Source organism: Gallus gallus, chromosome 3 (assembly GCF_016699485.2).
Source record: "Gallus gallus isolate bGalGal1 chromosome 3, bGalGal1.mat.broiler.GRCg7b, whole genome shotgun sequence".
Lineage (NCBI taxonomy): Eukaryota > Metazoa > Chordata > Aves > Galliformes > Phasianidae > Gallus > Gallus gallus.
In genome coordinates, this window is record NC_052534.1 from 33,024,438 (window position 1) to 33,041,313 (window position 16,876).

The window sequence follows — 16,876 nt, forward strand, 5'->3', positions numbered from 1 at the left end:
GAGGCCACCATCTAAATGAGGTCTGGCAAAATTATTACCACAAATAAACCAACAACATGAGGTAGAAAATATCTTTTCTTATTTGTTCCCTTCACCTCTTGTAAGCTTTTCATTCTTTGCACATGTTCATGAGCTGATCAGATCAGACTGTTAAACTGCTTGTTGGCAAAATATTTTGACTACTGATTGGATTCATCCCTGGCTGTGGATGGTAAAATGGTGGTCCTTCAATCCCAGGAGGAGAGACCCCGTGAACCAACAGCAGTTACTGTAATTCCACAAGTATCACTTTGGAAACTGCTTTGTTTCTACAAAGTCACTATCAGCCTAGCACTTGATCAGCTATTTAGGAAATGAGCATTCAAAAGCACTTCTTTGGGCTACTTCTGATGTTGCACTTCAAAAAATACAGCAAAGGAAAGGCAGAGGACTCAGTTGAAAGCACAGGTATGCTGCCATAGCCAAGACTTATATGACCTTATCTGCTCTGTGCGTGTTCCACTGCAACATGGTTAGAAGTACACAAAAATGAGAAGGTAACCTACAAAATTCAGTATTCTTCGGAAGATTCTGATTTATGCTTGTTCATCCTTTTGACTGCATCAAGGGATAACTGCAAGAACAGAAATAATCAAGAGGAACAGGGGAGGATGCATTTCTCCATTCCTATCCACCTTCTGCTCCAACTCCTCAGCATGTCCAGCACAGATCTGCACGCTCCCCTAGGAATCTGGAGCTGACCATGGCAGCACCCTCCAAAAAGGCTCACTGGAGCGAACACAGCTTTTGTTACAGTGACACAGCACCCAGCAAGAATCAAGGCATCATACTCAATGTCCAACATTAAACACTGCCTTTACTCAACAACTTTCCCAGCCAACTCAAGTCATTGGGATTTGAAAGTATTATCAAACCGAAAGTTCTATTCTAAAGCATTCAGAAGTTGGTGTGTTTTTTGGTTCTGTTTTTCAATTGTTTTGGATTGTACTTTCGCTTTTTTTTTTCCCTCCTCCCCTCTGCTTGGAGGGGGTTGTTGGCCTTTTTGGGGAAGTTTCATTTTGCTCTCCTTTCAAATGTCTTGAAACAGGCAAGTTCTCTAAGATTTAGTGGTTTTAGCTGAACTGCATATGAGACAGTACAAGCAATTCAAAGATACATTCTGTTCAAATGTTAAACAGATTTCAGTAAGTAAGAAAAGCATGGGATACCTGGGAGGCTCGTTTGGCAACGAAGCATGGTATCACTCAGTAAAATGCATCCTTTCAATTAAAATTTTATCTACAGGAGTTTTATTTGAATTACACTAAACAATTTTAAAACCTACAACTCTGTGATGTGTCAGAAAATGCACGCTCTGTTATTTGGGAGCATTTCTGCAAGCCATTAAAACCACTGGTCTGAATGCTTCCTTCCATTGCCTGCAATAAATGTGAAGCAAAGTCACTGCAGACAAGGGAGTTACCCCACTTCTGTACTACTGAAATAGAGATCAAGATTTAACTCATTATTAGTTATTATCACAGAGAAGGACCCGTACATTTCCGAAATAGTGTCGACAACAGTGCTCTGTAACACATCTATTTTTATTTTGAATAGTTTATCTGTGGTTGAAGAGCGTGAGGAAAATTAAGCTTCATCAAAAATCCTATTCATGCTTTCCAAACTGGAATGAATAGTCTGTCATTTTACTTATGCAGCTCTTTCAATTCTTTGCTTATGGAACAGTGGTTTTCTGATTTGTTTCTTCTAGTGTGGGCTACCAATTGTGTGCTGCAGTTAAAGCCTCTTCATCTCAAAGAAAAGTTATTACCAATGCATTGTGGGATGCCAGAGCTACTGTTGAGTGTCCAGTAGCTTTAGCAGTTCATCAGACTGAAACTAGGAACACACAGCGGGTGGGACATCTGCTTGGAAAGCTACAATAGCATCAGTCAAAGACATACACACAAATTATAATAATGACTCATTATAAACTCTTTGTGCCTCTAGAAGAACACACATGTCACAGCTTGCCATCTTGTTATCATCAAGAAAATGAAAATGCTGCTTAGAAATGGATGAAATGTATGTTCATGTAAACATACATATTTTTAGGAAAGGAAGAAAGTGACAATTAAACTACAAAGTAGGAGGCAAAACACACAACACTGATGAAGAGAAAAGGCTCCTGGAACTATGCACAAAGCTCTTTCTAAACAGCTAAAAAAAAAGCAACACTTCAGATCACTGTATGAGATAACTGAATCTGAACACGGAAATCCACTAGTTTTTAAGGGAGTGGTAGTTATGTATGTATGAAAATTATCATGCAAGAACTATGGAGTCTTCTACATCATATATTTTTTCACCTTATGAGTAAGAGTTTGCACTCTCCAGGGATGCTTTACCTGTTGCCCAAAGCTCTCTTTGCATGTCATGTTAAGGTCTAAATTTAAGTTCACATAACCTGTTTCTATTCAGGGCCTTTTCTCTTTGCCACAATTGAAAGTGCACTCTAATATGCTGCAGAGGTGAGAGAGATGAGCCATTGTTCAAAACTAGAAGCACAGAATATCAAACAACTTTGTACAAGAGCTGCTCTGAAAGTACTGTCCTCTATCTTATTAAGTTGGCCCATGACATCAGAAGTGGATGCTGGTGGTATGGTAGTAAAGGTTGAACCTTCCCACCAACATCCCGTTTTATTGCCATGTGACAGATGGCAGCAGAGGGGCAGTCTGACAAATTGGAATCTGACATGGAAGCATGCATAAAGCAAAGGGGTGTCATGAATTCTTCCATGCAGAAAAAATTGCACCCATGGACATTCACTGATGCATGCTTGCATGCATGATGCATGTTTATGGAGACCAGTGGATGTGAGTACAGTGAGAGCATAGTGCTTTTCAGCAGTGACAACAGCGATGTGAAAGAGAAGCTGCCTTGTGGATAACCATGCACATCTGCCAAATGACAAAATGAAGAGTGTCTTGATCAGCTTACCCACGCAAACCAGAGGATTATGATAAGCTAACTTCAATGCCATTGTTGGAATATTGCAAAGTTTGTGCTAGGTGGGTCTGAAGTATGCTCACAGGAAGATAAAGAACATTGCACACCAATTTGTCAGGATCTGTTGAACCAATACAAGGCTGATGAGTGATGAGACATGGTGTGAACACTACAAGCCAGAATCAAAACTGCAGTCCATGAAGTGCTGACATGAATTTCCCATTGAAGAAGTTGTTCAAGATGCAACCCTCAGAAGGGAAAAGTGATGTACGCTGTCTTTTGAAATAGAAAAGGGGTGATCATTCTGGGTTTCCTGGAACCTGGGCAAACCATCAAGTCTGACTGCATCACAACACTGACAAAGCTGAAGCCTTGAACTTCCAGAGTCAGGCCAGAGAAGACAATCTCTTTCAACACAATAACACCAGGTCCCATACCAGTTTGGAGACCTTACAGAACACTACCAATCTTGGCTGGATTGTCCTACTACACCTACCATATAGTCCAGATTTGACATCTTCTGACTTCAATCTGTTTGGGCTAGTGAAAGATGGACTGGCACTGGCATTTTCCTAGCAACAATGTCATCATAGCAGCTGTGTAACAGTGGGTCATCTCAGTTGGTGCAGATTTCCACAAGTGTCACACTGAGGCTTTTGCTCATTGCAGGCGAAAGTGCACTGTGAATCGTGAGGACTGTTGAAAAACAGCGTTCCTTAGATGAGAATTTGCTCTATTGGTGTTATTGTGTTCTTTGTATTTGTTTTAGTTCCTGAAGAAATAAATAGGAGGCAGAATCCTTTCAAGAAAGGATTCGTCATAAAATCACAACTTTAATAAACACTTAAATTCTGGAAGGTTTAATATTTAATAAAAAGCCAAAGGCAATGCTTATTGACTAGAAGTCACAAGGTAGAGAGAAAATTAATTCTACCTTGTTCCTCCCTAGATGTACTCCAAGCCTGAGCTAATCCCAAAAATATTGAGTGACCATGAAAAGTCAAGACCACTTGGAAAATTATCTGGCAAGAATATATCCTGTCCTTAGTCAGGTCCCTCAACTCTGAATACAGTGGGAGTTAAGCGTTAACAAGCAATGTTCTGGAGAGTTATCCTGAGTGTGCACTTTACAGGGGAATACAGCTCTGCAGCAAACTGATTTTTCAGACATACCAAACAATGAAAAATGAACAAAAAATGATGAACTTAAAATGATCTTCAAGGCAGCTTCTACAAAACACTAAGTTTTGGAAGTATTATCCTTTAAAGCACCATTTATAAAGCAGAACATTTTAGTAGCAGTCTATCTTCCCTGAGCCCATTGCCAAGAAGGTAGTGTCAAAGTGATCTCCATCTCAGCTGCAGAAATCCTGTTAGCAGTAGAAAACTTGACAAGAACAGAGACGCAAACAAATACCCTTGATTGCTCTAGCACTTTGCAGCATTATTGACAAGTAGTGCAGAAATGCCTCTTTCTGAAGTTACCCCTTACAGATGTGGTCGTGACTATCTTGGGAGGTAAGACAATTTCATACTTAATAACAACAGCAAGCACCAGCACAGAGGTCATTAATGCATATTAAAATGGAAATATAATGTTTTCTTTCTTTTTTTTTTTTAAATATTGACTACTGAGTAGCTGAGACAAGTTAAAACGACATCCTGAGAATAGGCTTCCCATTAGCTAGGGTCATGGAAACATCCTTCAGCATCCTAGTGAAGGCTATTTTCTAGCATAAAGAATAAGCCACTGTTTTCAGCTTCCACAGCCACTTTTGCTCTGTGAGAAGTGCTTCTCCCCAGCTGAGTTTTCTGAATGCTATCATGAACACAGTCAGCACAGCAAAATCACAGTGCACACAATGTTAAACCCACTGTCACCTCAAGGGTGACTTCTGGCAAACATTCCCTTTCATATTAATCCAAGTTTTCCTTCAAACAAAGTTGTGATCTATTTGTCCACTGGCTTTTCCCAGCTAAATTCCTCTGAATAACTCTGCATCAAATAAGAACTGACACCAAGCAGACATCAAATGTGATTGAGTTCTCCAGACTGTTTAACTATTGAGCAGCTGGCACAGCAAAGGAATTGTGTGGATTTCCTATCCAGCAAAATTTGTTCTTTCTTAAACAAGTCCCTGGCAAGAGAACTTAGGGAGATAAAAATATTAAAAATTGGAAGGAAGGGAAGAATGCTTCCTTGTTTCTTAAGATAGCTTACAGGAACTAAGAAATTAAACACCTGAAAATGAATGCTTGAATATGAGGCAATAAAAAATGCAAAAAAAAGTTCAAGATCTGTAGATGCCTGTGCTAGAGGAGGCTTAGATTAGTTATCAATAAAAAATTCTTAAAGGAGAGGTGGTCAAGCATTGGAAAGGGCTGCCCAGAGTAGTAGTGGAATCCCCACTCCTGGCAGTATTCAAAAGATGCGTAGGTGCAACACTGAGGGACAAGGCTTGGTGATGGGACTCAGTAGGTCAGGATGAAGCCACCTTGAGTATCTGCACCTGGCAGCAGGCACAGAGGCTGGTCCCATGTTAGGTCTGTGGAGAGGAACAACAGGGGATGGTATCTAATGTCTGTCCCATAAACCCTATTTGCTGCAGTCTAGGCCCAGGGACTGAATGCCCACTGGCATCCATTGGGGCCAGTCTAGAGTACTGCCTTCATCTAAGCTTCCTCTCAAAGAAAGCTCGCTTGTTTGGTCTGAGACCGCCTCAGGTATGCAAATCAAAACACAGTAAGCAAAAATGGCAAACAATTTGCTTTCAGTCCAAACTTCCAGTCCAACAGCACAGACATGACAACATAGGTAGTTTTTGCAAACATAGCTAGCATCCAGTCATAGAAAATGTGATTTGATCCCATGAAATTCATTATAAATAATAGAAAAAGAGCCTTGAACCCAGTTATTTGAGAAGAGGCCTGTAAAATTTTTTAGAAACATTATCTGGAACCCACTGACAATTCCTCAACACCTGTAACTCAGGTAGCCTGAGCCCTTGCCTCCTCTTTCAGTTTTTTCATTTAGTTCCCTGGAGCTCAGGCTGAAAGCCAGGTCCCCACATCTCCCTAAAGACAGGGAGCTTTTACTTAGTGGAAACACTTTCCTTGGTTTAGTAAAAGAGTTTAGTCCACAGATGACCCAGTCTTCTTTCTCTTCCCTCCCAGAAAGCACCCTAGCAGTCCACAATACTCAGACATATGTAGGATTAATTTGGGATATTAGTAATTGCTTTTCACCTTTACCTCACTACATTTCAGAGAAAAGGATAGCATTTTTTATTGGCAGCTTATTTAACTATTTCTGCGCCCAGCACGACCAACAAAAACAGGATCCTGACCTTGAGAAGCTGACAATGAGTCGTCACAGGTTGACTAACTCCCAAGCCACAGTTTTTTTTCTTATCATCCTTGCCATTAGCAGGAGCCCAACATCTGATATAGGAAACAATAACTGATACTGAAAGTAATACCATTTCTTGGAGAAAATAAGGACGTTACTGAAACCCAAATGATATGTTTTGCTCTTACTAAAATACATCTAATAATAAAACAAGGAAAGATAACAAAATCAATGGCAAGAGATGGGCAAAATCGTAACATCGGGAATTTTCCGTGACACATCTGCTGTTTTTCAAATGAGACAGTCTGTTCATTGCAAGTGCTTCTTCCTGGAACCCAAGCGTTCCCTTCTAATGCTGACCACTTCTGGCATTACTAAAACCTTGCTCATTTCCTTTCTTCTTGCCTTTCTGTGTGGGTTTTTCCCCCCCCCCCCCCGCCTCAGCATTTCCATAGCCTAGAACACAAAGCACTAAAAAAAAAAATCTTTGAAGAGTCAAGTAGCAGTTTCCTCAAGGCATTAAAAAAAAAACCTTGTAGCAACAGCAGTAGTTAATACAGTCACAATCAAAATCAAATTACATTCAGTAAGTAGTATAATTCCACAGGCTATAAAACTAGATACATGTGCCAGCCCCCTCAAGTGAGCCTTATGTATTTCCTTTATTCTTCTTTCTTTTACTTATTCTACCTTGTATTCAGTTTCCAGATAACACCCTCCCTGTTGGTTCCCAGCAGTCAACAATAATATGAAATAGCTGCAATGCTGCCATTTATTAATAAATCCAGTTCAAATCATTTTACCCTAAGAATTTGGCCACAAGAATATTCCCTCCTGGGGTAGTAACAATTAATACTTTGCTAGCTCAAAGTCAAACAATTTCAAAGTTAACTATGTTCCTTACTGTTAAAAAAAATAATTTCAAGAGTGCAAAAGACAATTTTATGAGTACAGCACCATGTATACCTTCATACAACCTATATAAGCTATTCCTGTCTGTTATTCTTGTCATTTTGTTTTCTATTGCAGTATCACTTTTTTTTTCCAATAGAGAATTAAGCATTTTATATCTTTTTGTCCAGTAACATAAGAATAGTCATTATTTGGGTTTATTTACGAACAAATATATGTACAAATGTGCATAGCAAATGTACCCAGCAAACTTAAAACAACTCTGAACAGCTTTGAAACAATACAATCTAAACATTTGGATTAATGTTAATGTTCTCCTGAAAATACATACTTTTTTTTTTAATTGATTCAGCGGGGTTACTAGAGATACACTTCATAAATAGATATCAGTACCAAAATAGTGCCCACAAAGCATAGAGCAGTCACATAGGATTGTCAGTGACAAAAAACAGACAGATCAGTTAGGAGCAGGTAGCAGTTTTGCTGGCACACTGGACAGCAATTTCACTGGTTTAGTGCTTTAGCTAAAGAGGGGTGGAAAAAAGGCAAAAGGATCTAAAATAAAACAAAATTTATCTGATTATGGTTCAAATCAGCCAATGAACACATCATTAATTCAACTAGAGGAAGCAGTTAACTAAGCTTTGTGTTCTACACCAAGTACAACAGAGCACAGACCACACTGCCTCTAAATCCTCCTACTCACACTTTATCATCTTAGTGAGTAATACAAGAAACAGGCTATAAGTCTACTGTCTTGACTGAGATATTTGTGTTTCAAGTAGTAATATTAATTAGCAGCTGAAAGTGGAAGAGATAGAACATTGTTATCACTCCATGTGGTAGCTAAGGAATTAGAAGATAAGCTCTCAGTGGATTAACAGGCAGAGGAAAGAATGGCTGCAAGGTATTTCTTTGCATTTGTTCAAGCCATACTGGAAACCGGAATAAGTTGTCAAGTTATTAGAAAAAATGATCAAAGCCCATCATAAAATACGTTGCATTACACAAACCTTGCTACTTCCAGAAAAGTTAAAACTGAATGTTCTTTTTCAAATGCTGATTCAAAAGCAGCTGATTAGAAAACTACTGACTGGGAAAAAACAGTCTTAAAATATGATGCTATTTGATAAACATCTGAAAAGAATATAAAACTCAGCAGAATTTCCATTGAATTCCCCATTAAAATGACAAAGAATCCAAAAAGAGCTGATCATTGCTAGTGTAAGTGAACAAATTCAAGCTCAAAAATAAAAAAACATCCCAAGAACCCAATTTTAGAAGTTCTATGAATGTCTTGCTAAAGCTTCAACTTCAATTCTTTTCAGCCTCTCTAGAACTGGTATAGCACGTAAAATGGTAATAGTCAGCATAGCATTTTCAAATAAAAAGTTATATTGAAAAATTTTAAAGTAATGCTATATCAAATATTACTCAAAGACTAACCAAGAAAAATCAAAGTCTAATCAGAACAGTACAAGTGAACTAAATTACAAAAAATATCATAGAATCATAGAATATCCTGAGTTAGAAGGTACCTATAAGGATCATTAAGCCTAATCTCCACCTCCACACAGAATTCAAACCCTGTGTCAGAAAACGTTGTCCAAACACTTCTTGAACTCTGTCAGAACTGGGACAATGACCACTGGCCTGGGCGGCCTCTTCTATAGCCAATGTCCACTGGTAATGTACCTTTTCCTAACTCCTGCCTGACCCTCCCCTGATGCAGCTCCACGCAGTTTGTAGCCTTCCTTTGAATACTCTCCGGTAGGTTTGTGTCCTCATATTGCATCACCCAAACCTGCATATAGTGCTCAGATTGAAGCAACACAGCACAGACAGGGACAACTCCTACACAGACACCTATGGCACAGGTACAACATATCACACCCAAATACGTACATTGGCCAACCTATACTGAAAGGCAACTGACATAACCATTTTCTAGAGAAAAGTTTCAGTTTCTCATATTTGGTTTCTTTGGTTATTTGGTTAAGAACAGATATATATATCTGTTTTATATAAAACATATTTGGTTAGGAACAGATAGTACCTAACTACTGGTTTTCCCCGCTCACAATGAATGCAAGTTGTTTAGGATCCCAAAGGAAGCCTTCTCATAATCATAACTGCTTTACATGCTGCTGAATCATGCAGTGACCTCTATAAAAACTCTTCAGTTTCATTATTATTTTCCACAGACAAATGTATAGTGCCTTCTTTTAACATCTCATTTTAGTATTACTGGGTACAACACTTTCTAGCTAATGTTAGTCCCATCCTTCTGAAGTAATTGCCCTGAGTAAATGCTTCTGAGTCATCATCTTAGGGTTTTTGTGTAATTCTCCAATAATCTCACACAACGTATTCTTCCCCATTTTCATGAGATTCATTTAATTCTATCAGCTAGATAGTCAAATCAGATGCACACAAGCATTTACTCTCAGTTAATTGCCTGGGCTTTTTTTTTTTTTAACAGAGTATGGAAAAATACAGAAGATCCCTCCCCTCCCCCCCCCCCCCCCCCCCAAAGATGATTCAGCCCATCTTGAGCACTCACTTCAACAGAGGGTGATTCATCTCCTCTTTCTCTTCCTGACTAGAACTACTTTGAAGGAGCTGAAGTCAGATGAGATGAAACCCATTACTAATACCTTACAGTTATGCCTGCAGCATCAGCTAGCATAGTTCAACAGGACCATATTTGAAGAACACTTTGTGCTAAGAAGCAACACTAGAAACAGTAGAGAGAGGCAGCAGTATTTCAGACTCATTCCTGTTTGCCTCTATGGGCCAGTTTGCCTCTATGGGCTGGAAGTCCATTAGGAGCAAGAGCTTATTTACGTTTCCTACTGCAACATGCCTGATAGTTTACTTTTTATCATTTTCCATGGCCACAATAAAAACCAAAATTGGTAAACCCAGGAGGTTCAATTTAAAGGCATGTTCTTAGTCCAAACTGAATCGTTAATGTAGATGTACGGTGTTAGTATTAGTGTACTTCAGAACACAGCTGTTGGCTTGTTGGCACATTCAGTCAGCACCCTGCCATTCAGGCAAATACAATCCCTACTGACAACCACCAGCTTTCCATACCAGCCCTGCATTTTTTACCCTTCTTACATCTGCTGGAGTGCCTATCATAAACATAAGTGCAGTGTTTCAAATTGAGTCCCAGCACAAGCTGCATCACCAGCTCCGTTTTCCCTGCTGAAAAGGCTCTGCCTGATACTAGCATTGGTTACGTCTGACATCTTCATGGTTATATACAGCCATCTCCCTCTTTCACTCCACAGTTGAGCAATGTAAGAGACAAACAGCATGATACAACGATATCACTGAGGGTGAACTGAAAAACTTCTGGCATGGGTTGAAGAGCAAAGGCATTCCAGCACTCCCATTTTCTCAAACACATAATTCTTGCCTTGGACCTTAATGAGTTTCACTCACTATTCAGGTTTTAAAAGCCTCTGATGAATCTAGAGGCAAAACATTTTCGTTTTCAATAAGAAATCAGGCCAAAAACAGTATGAGGCAAACTAAATTGAAAATACTCCCTGGGAACAAAGTGAAGACTAATAACAGACGTTGAATCACCTGTTGCTGGGTCTCACTAGCAAATGTCACTGCTAAATCAGGCATCCTTTGTTACCTTAGGAAAGAAGTTGCATGGAAAATTTAAATCCCACAAAGAGAGTCATTGATTTTAGAAGAGAAGATAAAGGCCTGCTAATAATGAAGCAGCAACAATGCAACTTCACAAATATTTAGTGGTCTGAAGTGCTTGTCTTGAGTCCTTTCAGAAGTGTGAATACCTAAAGGTCACTCTGCTCTGTCATTCACAGCTGCGCATTTCACTTAAGAAGATCTTCAACTACCCACAAGAAACAAGTGGGCATTTGAATAGTGTTTTGCACATAAAGCGCTGTCATTAAAATGGTCTCAGGAACGCTATAAACAGAATTTGCAGCCCAATTTTAAGCATTGATCTCATTCGGCAGAAATAAAGCAGTAATTCACAATATGTTTTGCTGAAACAAAGACAAAGTTGACACTCATCTCTCCTCCTCCCAAATAAATAGAACAAGCTAGCCAAGGGCTGCTATACCAAGAGGAAAGATCTCTCTATTCCCCAAGCCGGCCTTCTTTGTTACCCCATCCCTTTCAGAGCCTTCCTCTAACCACCTGCACAAAGCAGGAGAGAGCAGAATTAGAAATCATTCACAGACCTGAGCTCTCAGCTGAATTCACCATGTGCAGAATTCATCAGCCATTAGGCCTCCCCACCTTCATATCCAGCATATTTCTAGTCCTCTGTCTACATCGTTTTTCACATCTGAAAATCAGAAGAGGTAATGACTTTAGTAAAACTACACTAACTTTTACATACAAATATGTATGTTCTCTTGTCAGCTTATTCCCTCATCATGCTGCTAATGAGTTACAACACCTCCTACTCTCAGTAGTAGCAGATCAGTCTCAAAGATAAGAACAGTAGCACAAATTACACATCCACATGATGCTAAAGCCATGCCAGAAGCACAATGCCTTGAAGGTGGGTCAGGTTAGACCAAGGTAGTTACAGCAACTAGCTCAGCAAAAAGGCTGGAACAACTTTCTTGGAAGCTCAGTGAGTTCCTGGCAGTTGCCCCATGCTACTATGCTCTTATCAAGACAGTTGATTTAAAGCTAATCTGTGCATGCAGTCCCTGTGCAGTCACAGTAGCAGCTACACTGGAGCAGATAAACCCTAAATAAGGCCTATCTTTTCTGGTCCAATTCCCCCCACTTTGAATTTTGTCACTACATAACCGATTCAAAACGACTACAAAATATACAAGTTCTATTTGAAAGCATTTCTTATAAAAATAAGCATATACACACAACTCATGTGAAACAAGCTGTAAATACATATTACAAAGATTCAAGGGAGGCCAGAATTAAATGCAAAAGCTCCAATTCAGATCTCAGAGATGCTTTACCTAAGCATTCAACTGATGTTAGCATATAACTCCCAGTTCACATGAATGTAAGAATGAACAGATGCAGGCCCAAGGACTGAGTCCACAGAACAGCAGAAGAGTTAATTTATATAAATAAAGGATCTCTTTAGGCCATCCACATAATTTCTAACTTTGCAGTACTGCGTATTGGCACATGTATTTCTATAACAAAGCAGTTTTCAAAATGATAAATAAAAAGTTTCCTATTTAACAAGATCAAGATTGAAATCTGTTAGAACAGTCCTGAGAAAAACTAGAGTTCGTACCCTGTAGGCTAAACTCTGCCCTAAATTCTAAACCTAGAGCTTTATTGATGTTACAGAAATTTTTAGTTCAAAATTATTTGGTGTTGCTGTCAGCTCTGTCAGACTACTGCATTTTCTCTTCATGTTCAAAATAGAAATGCTGACAGTTGCATCCCATTCAAAAAAAATTCAGTGAATTACTACAGCAAGAGAGTACATTGAGATATGAAGTGCATCAATTCATGTCAATTTATACCAAAATATTGTAGAAGGGTGTTTTTCATCACCAGAACACCACGATAAAGCTTTTGACACCTTACTTAGTGCTAGTTTTACTGACTGCCATGCTGCATTCCAGAAGCCTTTTCTTGCCTTATATCAAGGCAAAAATGAAACAACAAAAAATGTGACAAGTTCAGTGCAGTCATGCCACTTCATACCTCCCACAAAGATACAAAATCATTCTTGGCGAATACCAGAAATTTCAGTTAACAGCTCAGCTGAACTCTGTCGTTTATCTGGAGTGAGAGTACGAAGACATTACATCTTTATGCTCAATAAGTTTTTCATCAAATCTCTACAGCTGTTATTTCCAGTATCTTGGTTTCTGGGATTCAATATCATGAATTTTTCCACATAAGGAACATTCAGCCCCACATTTTAAATACTGTGAACTAATTTCAATAAACAAATACACATGAAAGAGTCATGAATTGCACACGACCCTTCCTCCAGTCACATGTAACAGTTGCCTAATACTATACACTACAAATTATTCTCACATCCTGTCCTTCTTTAGACTCATGTCTGGAAGCTACAACTTATTATAAAATTACAAAGGATAAATTAAGGTCTAGAAATACAGCATGGAATTCAATACAGTCTGGGAAGACCCATTTTTCATTTGGAGACTGTAGTTTAGTTCTTGGTAGAACCAAGCATCACCAACCATCAACAAATTCCCTTCTGCAACCAGTATAAAGGCTGAAATGTCTACCTGTAAACTACATCAAAGAGCATTAGCAACACCTATATGCTGTCACCTTTCCGCCTGGTTCATTTGCAAGGTTGCTATATAGCCACATTTTGGATCCGAATCAGACTGTATGAAGAATTTCTTAGATATTGAAACTTCACACACCAGTCAGAAATGCTTCAACTTTTGTTAAAAGTTTTTGATTTTATGTCAAAAAATTGATGCATGGCATGAGTGATTAGACTTGGAAAACCTTGGCATTCCATTGAGTACTGATACCCTGGATATGTCATCCTGATTACATTCCATTCCACAGATCCATACTGCAGATTTTCCTTGTAGTGTCAGAAACCTCCCAAAGTGGAAGCGCTGCTGAAATCTTTGTATCTACTCAACACAGAAATGTAGTGCCTGAGAGCAAAGTACTGAAATAGGTTAGGCCTGAAGAAGAGCAAGATGCAGGCTGTAAGCAGCAGCAACTTTGTGAAGGCATAGTAGAGAAGTAGCTCCCACACTCCTTGGGAGCCCCTCAGCCTCTGCAGTGCCCAGCCCACTAACACACTCCCTGCCTCCTGGGCTGCATGTCTCCTTGTACATCCTCACAATGTCACCCCTAGGCTGTAAACCATTCACATCACAAAACCCTGGGAGAAGATCAGGATCTATGCTTAGCTCTAGAGCTAGGTCTATCCTCCATCTGCTCAGCTGAGTCACTGTGAAGTTTCTCTTGTAGCATTTGTTCTAACAGGAAAAAAAAGTCTGTCCTCACCTTGCAGCCACCTTGTGCCACAGTCTGATGCCCTGCACTTCTGGATCACAGCATGCCATCTGGACTTCTGCTTTCCTTTGAGCTCAGTCCCTGTCCTGGGCCACCTCGCAGTCGTTAATTAGTGGCACTGCCTTCATGCAAAGCATTCTACCCATCATCATTTATATTATAAATGCCTTTTCCCCCCTGAATCTCTGCTATGCTCCTGCTGCTAAATGTCCTTAATTTCATGTTCTTTGTACTAGGTTTTGACTTCGATAACTCCGCAATGAAAAGCTGTTTAAAAGCAATGCATGCTGTCAGAAGCCCGTTCAAGCAAATGTGATTTCTCATAGCTTAACCTGACTGTGCAGGTTGAGAACCTTAAACTGAGTAATTAAAAACCTAAACAAACAATAAATGTTTATGGTCAAGTCAATGAACATGCTAGATTTTCAAGTATTTCCCAAACAGCTGCCCATGTGCTTGTGAGCTCTTGCAGACCATTAGTTTCTACACCAGCCTACTTGCATCATTATAAGATTTAGCTTGCAAAAAAAAAAAAGCTGAAGGGAAGTTTTAGCGATGTGAAACCAACTAAAACGAATTGGTAATGAATGCAAGAGCTGACTGCCAACATGTTCTGTTCTGCTATTATACCAGCATGGTAGCATCAATGAAAATGAGGCTTTTTGAACTGAAGTAGTTGGCAAATCATCCAAATGTATCAAAAACTATTGCAGACATGAATAAGGAAAAGATTGAGAAAGTATATTCTTAGAGACAAGGCCCTAGATTGAAAACCAGAAGAGCAAGATATAGGTTTTCTGATGCTCTTCGATTTTATTTTTTTTTTTTTTTTAAGATACATCATATATGATCTTGAGTCACTTTGGTAATTGCAGAGTAAAAGTACCTATAAATGCACAAACATTTTTTGAAAATGCTGTACAGTAGTTAAGCTTTCAGAAACACACAAATGTGCAAATGCTGTCCACTTCAAGTTTCTAGAGGCAATTTGGTGCCAACATGCTTGTGAAAGCATCAACCCAGGGATACTGATCCTGTTCCAATAAGCATTATTTCCCTCTGCTCTCAAAAATCCCATCCCAGTTGAGGACTCCAGTGGCTTGTAAAGTAACGAAGAATAAACTGTTTGATAACTACAGCACAAGAATTCCCTGGGACCTTCATTATTGAAAGAAGTGATGAAGCTGAAGAAGTGCTGGCCTGTTCTTTTTGGTTAAAAGTTTGTCCAAATACTGCAAAGCCAAACTAAACTGGAAGAAGCTTTTACAGTGCTGGGCAACGATTTTACATTCTTAGATGCAATTGTACAACAGCATAAACGTGAGTCACACAGGTGACTGAACAGAAATAGAGTTGCCTAAGGCACAAGCTAAAAATTTCAGGGCAAAAGGGCCACAAACTAATGTGCCATGAGAAAGAGTCCGTCACGTAACCCTGTGCACCCTCTCATTTCAGATATCTTCCCCCAGAATGGCCTTCCCATTCTTTCCCTGCTCCAGGATGTGTAGCCTGAGAACCTCCCACTTAGAGAAGACAAATTCAGTACAGGCAACAATGCTGAGAATCCCTGAATGTGCTGGAGGGACACATCAGTCTTGCAGAAGCATCGCCAGCAAGGCTGGCAGCTGAGCTCACTTTCTGCCAGACATAAGACTGTAGGCCTTCCATGGGGAAGCAGCCTTGTTTTTCTTTTTAAGAAATTTGGTTTGCAGGAGCAGAACTGAGTATCTCTCTGGAGAGATAGGGAACCTTTCTAAATACACTGTACAGCCTAATGGCAGACTCCAGACAAGCATTACAAGTCCACTAAAAACCAGACACTATCTAAAACCAATCCACCCTGAACAGGTAGAGATTATGACAATAAGGAAATACAAGTGTATGGCAAACAGGTATACAGATTGTAAGGTATACAGATATAGGACCAGAGAGATAATCACGTTTACAAAGGAGTAATGAAATAAAGAGCTCACCCGTGTCCTGGGCTCACAGAAGGGTTCCAAGAGGGAAGATCTCCAGATAGAGATCCTTCGTCCTTGGGAGTCAGCCCTTAAATGGGGTCTAGGAGGGGTGGAGCCAGGCTCCTTCCAGTCACTCAGGTGAAATTGCATTCACCTGTGCCCCTGCAGCTGACTCAGTGCTCGCCTCAGGTGGTCAATCAGAGGTTCAGGCCATGATTCAACAGTTCCCATACATACAAGTCCACATTTTTAATGCCCTAGGAAGGAAATTATTATCCTTTTTCCTATAGAGCTTCAAGGCAAAAAATGTGAGCATCCCATCACCATCAGAAGTAGTTATATAATCAAAGCTCCACAAATCCTGAGCCAGAGGATGACAGGTTGCCTGCATTAACTCTAAAATATTTCATAAAAGCATGCCAGAAAAAAAGGATCTGCTGTAGTTTTAATTCTGTTCCCTCAGCCACAGATAAATGTAATGATACAGCATGGCAAATTAAATATTTTAATGTAAATCAGGTCCATTTCTGAAAGTCAGAGTGACCTGAGCAGCCACCCAGAATAAGAACTCGCCAAAGTTCTCTCAACCAAAGGACAAGTCTAATAGTTCTCACAGTACATAGAACTGTAGAAATAGAATTTTTCCATTTCCTATATA